Below are 9,286 nucleotides of genomic sequence, written 5' to 3' on the forward strand. Positions count from 1 at the left end.
CGAAGGCGAAGAAAGCCGCCATTTTTATTTTATTTTTTATTTTTATTTTCTTTGCAGCCCGGTACAAAGTGATCCACGGACCGGTACCGGTCCGCGGCCCGGTGGTTGGGGACCCCTGCCCTAAGCCATAATGGTTTGTGTGATGTTGACTCATTATGTTGTCTGAACTGGCTATTGGGAATCAAAAACCACAGTTTTAGGTTTAGTGTATTATACACGACCACCTACAATTACATATTCAACAAATCATAGTTAATCTCAGTCGTAATGTATTGCATTACACCAGCTACAAAGATGGCCTCATTTCAGCAATGTTTTCTCTCTTTACAAATAAATAAAATTTCAGGAAACTCAAAATATAAGATCACATAAAGGAGAAGAAGATAAAAATCATCTGAGAGAAAATAGTCAGAGATACCATATTCTATACATTTAAAGTGTTATCAGAAAACTACAACAAAATTGTCGATGCATAATATGGTATAACGCAAAAGTCAATAGAAAGAATTTATGTGAAAAAATAAATATTGCAATCAAATTATAAATATGATTGAAAAACATTAAATGTTCAGCTGCCTAGCATTAGATGTCCAGGTTCACAGTGGACCTAAAATATCAAAGCTGCTTAGCTTTAAAATCCATTTAAGACTAGGATTTAAATCTTAGAATGCTTCTATCCATATATTTTTTTCTATAGTGAAATTGAAAGATGTACAGCAAAGTTATCATTTACCATAATAACTTCTTCTACCCAGATTCCTGTCTTCAAAAATATGAAAGAGCACTTTCTTTCCAATGCCCTACCCATGTGTCTGCAAATGAAACTTATATCTGCAACAATCATGACGGGCTCTTAAAATCCTAACTCAAATTAAAACCATGAGTTTGATTTTAGTATGTTAAAATTATATGTTATCTTGACTTAAAATCCCACAGAATTCCTTTCCTCCCCACCCCATAATAATATTTAATCTCCAAATTTCTCTGCCCATAAACATCACACTGCCTTTCTGCTAGGAGCACTGATTATTTAAGTCAGTATTCCTTACTATATAATCCCAGACTTTAGTCAGTATACATCAGAATGTGACTATCTGATTTTAAAGGTCTCTTAATATTTCCCAGAAAATACAGTATCTATAATCCTTTCCATTGGTATTTCATCCAAAAAGTTTATACCTGTACTATATCAGTTCTGCCATTCAAATTGTATCCATCCTTACCTAGCACTGTATAGGTTTGCATTTTAAGTATTTGAAGTTAGACTGACAGACTTTTTTTCAGATGAGTTTTCCAGCTGCCAGATATTTCTAGCCATGGGAGCTTCACCACAAATGGGAGGAAATACAGCCAAGGAGAACAGTAACCTGTTTACCATACTGACAAAAGCTTCATTGTGGTTGGCATGGGAAAACATAAGCGGTCACATTCTGGTTTTGCAGGAAGGAAGGTTTAACCCAGATCTTTAAAGTACATTCAAACAACTTCACTTTGGGAGATGAAGCATGCTCCAATTGCAGTTTCTATTTTCAAAGTTGAAAAAATACAGTAAAGGAATCTGTTTTATATCCAGGCAAATTATTAGCCAAAATAGTTTAACCTTGTCTAGACTAAAATGTGGATGACTTCTTTGGGGCTGAGAGTGAAGTATGAATATGTGAAGATAGCTGCCTATCCCTGCTTTACCATCTATTAAGAGAAGCATTTTGTCCTACTATTTTTACCACCAGTGGCACTTTGTCAAAGGCAAAAGAAAGTCAGGAGACAGGTATCTTCAAGGTATGGTTGCCACATGTGTAACACACATAAAGATTCATTGTGTCAAGCTTTAATTACACTGTCAGAGACACCATTTTGACATTTTTAACCTTATCCTGAAACCACTCCTGCCAAGAGAAGAGAGGTGTCCATGTGGGTGGGAGGACACAAAAAAAGTGAAAATGGCAGTCATAAAGTCATATGTGTGTGTGTGTGTGTGTGTGTGTGTGTTTTCTTAAGTTTTCGCGGGTACTTACATCAAGATACAAAAAGAGCCAAAAAACAGACAGAAGATATTAGAGACACCAATCAAGCAGAACACAGCAAACTCCGAGACCAATAAACACAGACCAAGACTCCCAACCAATCAGGATGAAGAAAAAACCATTCTGGCACAGCAATAGGCTGCCCCAAATTTAAATCTGAAACCACTGTAAAAGTCTGACTCACAGACGAACACTATACAGAAGCCTGATGATGGCAGATGAGATTCTGCTGAAACGTTGCTACAACTTTAACTGAGGTTTTCACCTTATTTGTATGTGGACCTTTGGTTATTCAGATTTTCTCCCACGTAAAATTGGAAGTATCTTGGCAACATTTCTGACGAATTATTCGTCATCTTCAGGCTTGTGTCTTTAGCTTTGTGCTTCTCGGAGAACTCTGAGAAGCACAAATCAAGACACAAGCCTGAAGATGATATATATATATATATATATATATATATATATATATATATATATATATATATATATATATATATATATATATATATATATATATATATATATATAGAGAGAAGATATAGATATAGATATAGATATATAGATATATAGATATATAGATATATAGATATATAGATATATAGATATATAGATATATATATATGGCATTCATCTTTGTTCGGGTATTTTCCCACGTCATTGTAGTTGTGCTTTTAAAGTTGTAGCAACGTTTCGGCAGAATCTCATCTGCCATCATCAGGCTTCTGTATAGTGTTCATCTGTGAGTCAGACTTTTACAGTGGTTTCAGATTTAAATTTGGGGCAGCCTATTGCTGTGCCAGAATGGTTTTTTCTTCATCCTGATTGGTTGGGAGTCTTGGTCTGTGTTTATTAGTCTTGGAGTTTGCTGTGTTCTTCTTGATTGGTGTTTCTAATATCTTCTGTCTGTTTTGTGGCTCTTTTTGTATCTTGATTGGCTGGCAACATTGTGTTACTTTATTGGTGGCCTTTAGTGCAGCTTGGCTCCAGGTAAATGGACGGCTATCATTAGTCAGGAAGCTAGGTTTCATCTCAACGCCCAATCCCACCACCACCCAGCACAGATAATCTCCCTGGCTAAAACACTAATTGCTAGAACCACAGCCTGGCAGACAAGACACACATAAAGACTGAACTATACACCCTGACTAAAGTACTGACAGCCAACGGCTTCCACAAAAGCAAAATCACCGGCTTGATCCACAAAAACACAAAGAGACATAATGGAGACCCAGAAGATGAACAGACCTATGGAACAGCTGTCCTGCCCTACATAAGAGGTACTACAGACAAAATCAGTAAGATACTACACAGACATCACATCAGACTGCCTTCAAAACAGACAGAAAAATAGCAGCCATCCTTAGAAACCCCAAAGATAAAATTGACCTGGAAAACCAAGGCATATACAAAGTCCCCTGTGCATCATGACCGGCCACATACATTGGACTGACTAATAGAAGAATAAGTACCCGCCTGGATGAACACAAAAATGCAGTCAAAAAGCTGGAATACACTTCCTCACTAGTCCAACACATGGAAGCCACAGGTCATAGCATCAACTTCAATGGCACCAAAACCCTAGCCACTATAGAAAACCCCAGCTACAAAATCATCAGAGAAGCCATAGAGATTGAAAAAAGACCAGAAAGCATGAGTAGAAGAGATGATTCCACCAGACTGTCAATTATTTGGAAGCCTGCACTCACAAACAAAAAAATCTCCACACCACTAGCCAGACAAGCACCTGGGCACAAACAGATCACCCCTGATACCTCCAGCTCAAACACACCCCAACCAGGCACCCAGATGAAACCTAGCTTCCTAACTAATGATAGCCGCCCATTTACCCGGAGCCAAGCTGCACTAAAGGCCTCCAATAAAGTAACACAATGTTGCCAGCCAATCAAGATACAAAAAGAGCCAGAAAACAGACAGAAGATATTAGAAACACCAATCAAGCAGAACACAGCAAACTCTAAGACCAATAAACACAGACCAAGACTCCCAACCAATCAGGATGAAGAAAAAACCATTCTGGCACAGCAATAGGCTAGCCCCAAATTTAAATCTGAAACCACTGTAAAAGTCTGACTCACAGGCAACACTATACAGAAGCCTGATGATGGCAGATGAGATTCTGCCGAAACGTTGCTACAACTTTAAAAGCACAACTACAATGACGTGGGAAAATACCGAACAAAGCTGAATGCCATACATGTAAGTACCCATGTGAAAAACTTAAGAAAACATATATATATATATTCTATATATATATATATATATATATATATATATATATATTTCAGCAGAATCTCATCTGCCATCATCAGGCTTCTATTGTGTCCGTCTGTGAGTCAGACTTTGTTACAGTAGTTTCAGATTTGAATTTGGGGCAGCCTATTGCTGTGCCAGAATGGTTTTTTCTTCATCCTGATTGGTTGGGAGTCTTGGTCTGTGTTTAGATGGTCTCGGAGTTTGCTGTGTTCTGCTTGATTGGTGTCTCTAATATCTTCTGTCTGTTTTTTGGCTCTTTTTGTATCTGATTGGCTGGCAGCATTGTGTTGCTTTAATGGAGGCCTTTAGTGCAGCTTGGCTTCGGGTAAATGGACTATCATTAGTTAGGAAGCTGGGTTTCATCTGGGTGCCTGGTTGGGGTGTGTTTGAGCTGGAGGTATCAGGGGGATCTGTTTGTGCCCAGGTGTTTGCCTGGCTTGTGGTGTGGAGATTTTTTGTTTGTGAGTGCAGGCTTCCAAATGATTGACAGCCTGGTGGAATCATCTCTTCTGTTCATGCTTTCTGGTCTTTTTCAATCTCTATGGCTTCTCTGATGATTCTGTGGATTAGGGTTTTCTATAGTGGCCAGGGTTTTGGTGCCATTGAAGTTGATGCTATGACCTGTGGCTTCCATGTGTTGGACTAGTGAGGAAGTGTGTTCCAGCTTTTTGACTGCATTTTTGTGTTCATCCAGGCGATGCTTATTCTTCTATTGGTCTGTCCAATGTATGTGGACGGGCATGATGCACAGGGGACTTATATGCCTTGGTTTTCAGGTCAATTTTATCTTTGGGGTTGCTAAGGATGGCTGCTATTTTTCTGTCTGTTTTGAAGGCAGTCCTGATGTGATGTCTGTGTAGTACCTTACTAATTTTGTCTGTAGTACCTCTTATGTAGGGCAGGACAGCTGTTCCATAGGTCTGTTCATCTTCTGGGTCTCTATTATGTTTCAGTGTGTTTTTGTGGATCAAGCTGGTGATTTTGCTTTTGTGGAAGCCGTTGGCTGTCAGTACTTTAGTCAGGGTGCATAGTTCAGTCTTAATGTGTGTTTGTCTGCCAGGCGTTGGTTCTGGTAATTAGTGTTTTAGCCACGGAGTTTATCTGTGCTGGGTGGTGGTGGGATTGGGCGCATGAGGTAGCGGTTGGTGTGGGTTTTCTTCTGGTATATGGTGTGTCCTAGTGTGCCATCTGTTTTTTGTAGATTAGTACATCTAGGAATGGTAGTTGTTTGTTTGTTTCTGTTTCCATGGTGAACTTGATTTTGGGGTGTGCGCTGTTTAGGTGTGTTAGGAAATTGTTTAGGTTTTCTTGTCCATGGGGCCAAATCACGAATGTGTCATCGATGTATCTTAACCATAGTTTGGGTTTGAGGGTGGCATTGGCCAGGGCTCTGGATTCGAATTCTTCCATGAACAGGTTTGCAATGACAGGTGACAGTGGTGATCCCATGGGAGCTCCTTCTATTTGTTTGTATCTTTGTCCTTTGTATATGAAATATGTGTTGGTTAAGCAGTGTTCTGTTAGTTCCATGAGGTGTTTAGCTGGTTGGTATTTATTTTTGATGATTTCAAGGGTCTCTTTTATCGGGACTTGAGTGAATAGTGAAACCACGTCCAAAACTTACAAGCAGATCTTCTTGCTCCACGTGTAGATCTTTGATCATTTCCAAGAAGTGGTATGAGTTTTTTACATGAGAAGCTGCTGTTTCAGCATGGGGCTGTAGCTCTTTTGCTAGGTGTTTAGCTATATATATATATATATATATATATATTCTCAAGTTTCATGGTACTTACATGTATGGCATTCAGCTTTGTTCGGGTATTTTCCCACGTCATTGTAGTTGTGCTTTTAAAGTTGTAGCAACGTTGGCAGAATCTCATCTGCCATCATTCTGTATAGTGTTCGTCTGTGAGTCAGACTTTTACAGTGGTTTCAGATTTAAATTTGGGGCAGCCTATTGCTGTGCCAGAATGGTTTTTTCTTCATCCTGATTGGTTGGGAGTCTTGGTCTGTGTTTATTGGTCTTAGAGTTTGCTGTGTTCTGCTTGATTGGTGTTTCTAATATCTTCTGTCTGTTTTCTGGCTCTTTTTGTATCTTGATTGGCTGGCAACATTGTGTTACTTTATTGGAGGCCTTTAGTGCAGCTTGGCTCCGGGTAAATGGGCGGCTATCATTAGTTAGGAAGCTAGGTTTCATCTGGGTGCCTGGTTGGGGTGTGTTTGAGCTGGAGGTATCAGGGTGATCTGTTTGTGCCCAGGTGCTTGTCTGGCTAGTGGTGTGGAGATTTTTTGTTTGTGAGTGCAGGCTTCCAAATAATTGACAGTCTGGTGGAATCATCTCTTCTACTCATTCTTTCTGGTCTTTTTCAATCTCTATGGCTTCTCTGATGATTTTGTAGCTGGGGTTTTCTATAGTGGCTAGGGTTTTGGTGCCATTGAAGTTGATGCTATGACCTGTGGCTTCCATGTGTTGGACTAGTGAGGAAGTGTATTCCAGCTTTTTGACTGCATTTTTGTGTTCATCCAGGCGGGTACTTATTCTTCTATTAGTCAGTCCAATGTATGTGGCCGGTCATGATGCACAGGAGACTTTGTATATGCCTTGGTTTTCCAGGTCAATTTTATCTTTGGGGTTTCTAAGGATGGCTGCTATTTTTCTGTCTGTTTTGAAGGCAGTCTGATGTGATGTCTGTGTAGTATCTTACTGATTTTCTCTGTAGTACCTCTTATGTAGGGCAGGACAGCTGTTCCATAGGTCTGTTCATCTTCTGGTCTCCATTATGTCTCTTTGTGTTTTTGTGGATCAAGCCGGTGATTTTGCTTTTGTGGAAGCCGTTGGCTGTCAGTACTTTAGTCAGGGTGTATAGTTCAGTCTTTATGTGTGTCTTGTCTGCCAGGCTGTGGTTCTGGCAATTAGTGTTTTAGCCAGGGAGATTATCTGTGCTGGGTGGTGGTGGGATTGGGCGTTGAGATGAAACCTAGCTTCCTGACTAATGATAGCCGTCCATTTACCTGGAGCCAAGCTGCACTAAAGGCCACCAATAAAGTAACACAATGTTGCCAGCCAATCAAGATACAAAAAGAGCCACAAAACAGACAGAAGATATTAGAAACACCAATCAAGAAGAACACAGCAAACTCAAGACTAATAAACACAGACCAAGACTCCCAACCAATCAGGATGAAGAAAAACCATTCTGGCACAGCATATATATGGTGTTCGGCTTGGTTCGGGTATTTTCCCACGTCATTGTAGTTCTTTTAAAGTTGTAGCAACGTTTCAGCAGAATCTCATCTGCCATCATCAGGCTTCTGTATTGTGTCCGTCTGTGGGTCAGACTTTTACAGTGGTTTCAGATTTAAATTTGGGGCAGCCTATTGCTGTGCCAGAATGGTTTTTCTTCATCCTGATTGGTTGGGAGTCTTGGTCTGTGTTTATTGGTCTCGGAGTTTGCTGTGTTCTGCTTGATGGGTGTCTCTGATATCTTCTGTCTGTTTTTGGCTCTTTTTGTATCTTGATTGGCTGGCAGCATTGTGGTTACTTTAATGAAACGTTGCTACAACTTTAAAGAACTACAATGACGTGGGAAAATACCCAACCAAGCCGAACACCATACATAGTAAGTACCGCTTGAAACTTAAGAAAACATATATATATATATATATATATATATTTGTTTTCTGAGGTTCTCGCGGGTATTTGTATGTGGATCTTTGGTTATTCGGTTCTCTCCGCGTAAGATTCAAAGTATCTAGGCAACGCTTTGCGAGGTCCCACTCGCCATCTTCAGGCTGGTGCTTTCGCTTAGTGCCAGTGCAAGCAGTGTGTGACCGGAGCTGCCATCTCTCTCTGCAGTGGTGGGGATGGTGTGCTGGGCTGGTTGGCTGTGCTGCAGCCTCTTGATTGGTTGATGGAGTTGATGTTGGTATAATGGGCTGTGTAATGGCCTTTGTTGTGGAGATATCCTGGATCTTGGCCAAACATCTCCTGGGTCGTTAGCCTCTTGTGTTTTAACGGCTTGGGTAATGGGTTGTGTGATGGGCTTGTGAGTTCTTTTGTTGTGGTATCCTGGGTCTTGCGTTGTAATCTCCTGGGTCGTTTGTGTTTTGATCTCTTTTCCATTAGCCTCCTGTGTAGTAACAGCTGGGTAATGGGTTGTGTGATGACCTTGTGAGATTTATTGCTGTGGTATCCTTGGTCTTGTGCTGTGATATCCTGGGTCATTTGCTGTGTTGTGACTTCTTGAGTTCTTGAGGTGTAATTTCTTGAGTTTTCTGATGTGATGTCCTGAGCAGGTGGCTGTGATGTAGCATTTTGGGTTTTTAATATGGCTTTGAGTTTGGGGTTCAGTCTGGGTCTGTGTTCGTTTGGTCGTGCCACTTCGAGTTAGGTCTAGAGTTGAAGTGGAGCAGTGCCTGCATCTTCTGGTCTGGGGTGTCTCATCTTCCAGGGGAAAGAGTCTGCTTTAATACGCGGAAGTGTGGTGGTGTTATTCATGTTCATGTCGCCTATCATGTTGGGCATTGCTCACATATCTCATAAAGGGCGTTTGTCTCTATGGTGTCAGTTGAGAGTTTGTCGCTCTGTCAGGCACCTGCTTGATGAGGCTTCTTTCTCACTGAGCCTTGTTCGCTGGCAGTTTTTGTGTACCATCGGCAGAGTGGGGTGAGATTCGTTAGCGCATCGTTAGGTCTGTTGACTGTAGTGCCTTTATATATGTAAAAGGCACTACAGACAAAATCAGCAAGATCCTCCAAAAACACAACATTAAAACAGCATTCTGCACAAACAGAAAAATATCCACCATCCTAAGAAACCCTAAAGACAAAATCGAGTTAGAAAACCAAGGAGTATATGAAACCTGCACTGCCTGCCTCACCACATACATTGACAAACTAACAGAAGAATAAGTGCACGCGTTGAAGAACATAAGAACTCAATCAAAAAGAAGAACCAACCTCTTCCCTGGTCCAACACCTCAAAGCCA

This window comes from Notechis scutatus, chromosome 1, assembly GCF_049901735.1.
Source record: "Notechis scutatus isolate UNSWTSFEM ecotype Mainland chromosome 1, rNotScu1.2, whole genome shotgun sequence".
In the NCBI taxonomy this organism is placed as follows: Eukaryota; Metazoa; Chordata; class Lepidosauria; order Squamata; family Elapidae; genus Notechis; species Notechis scutatus.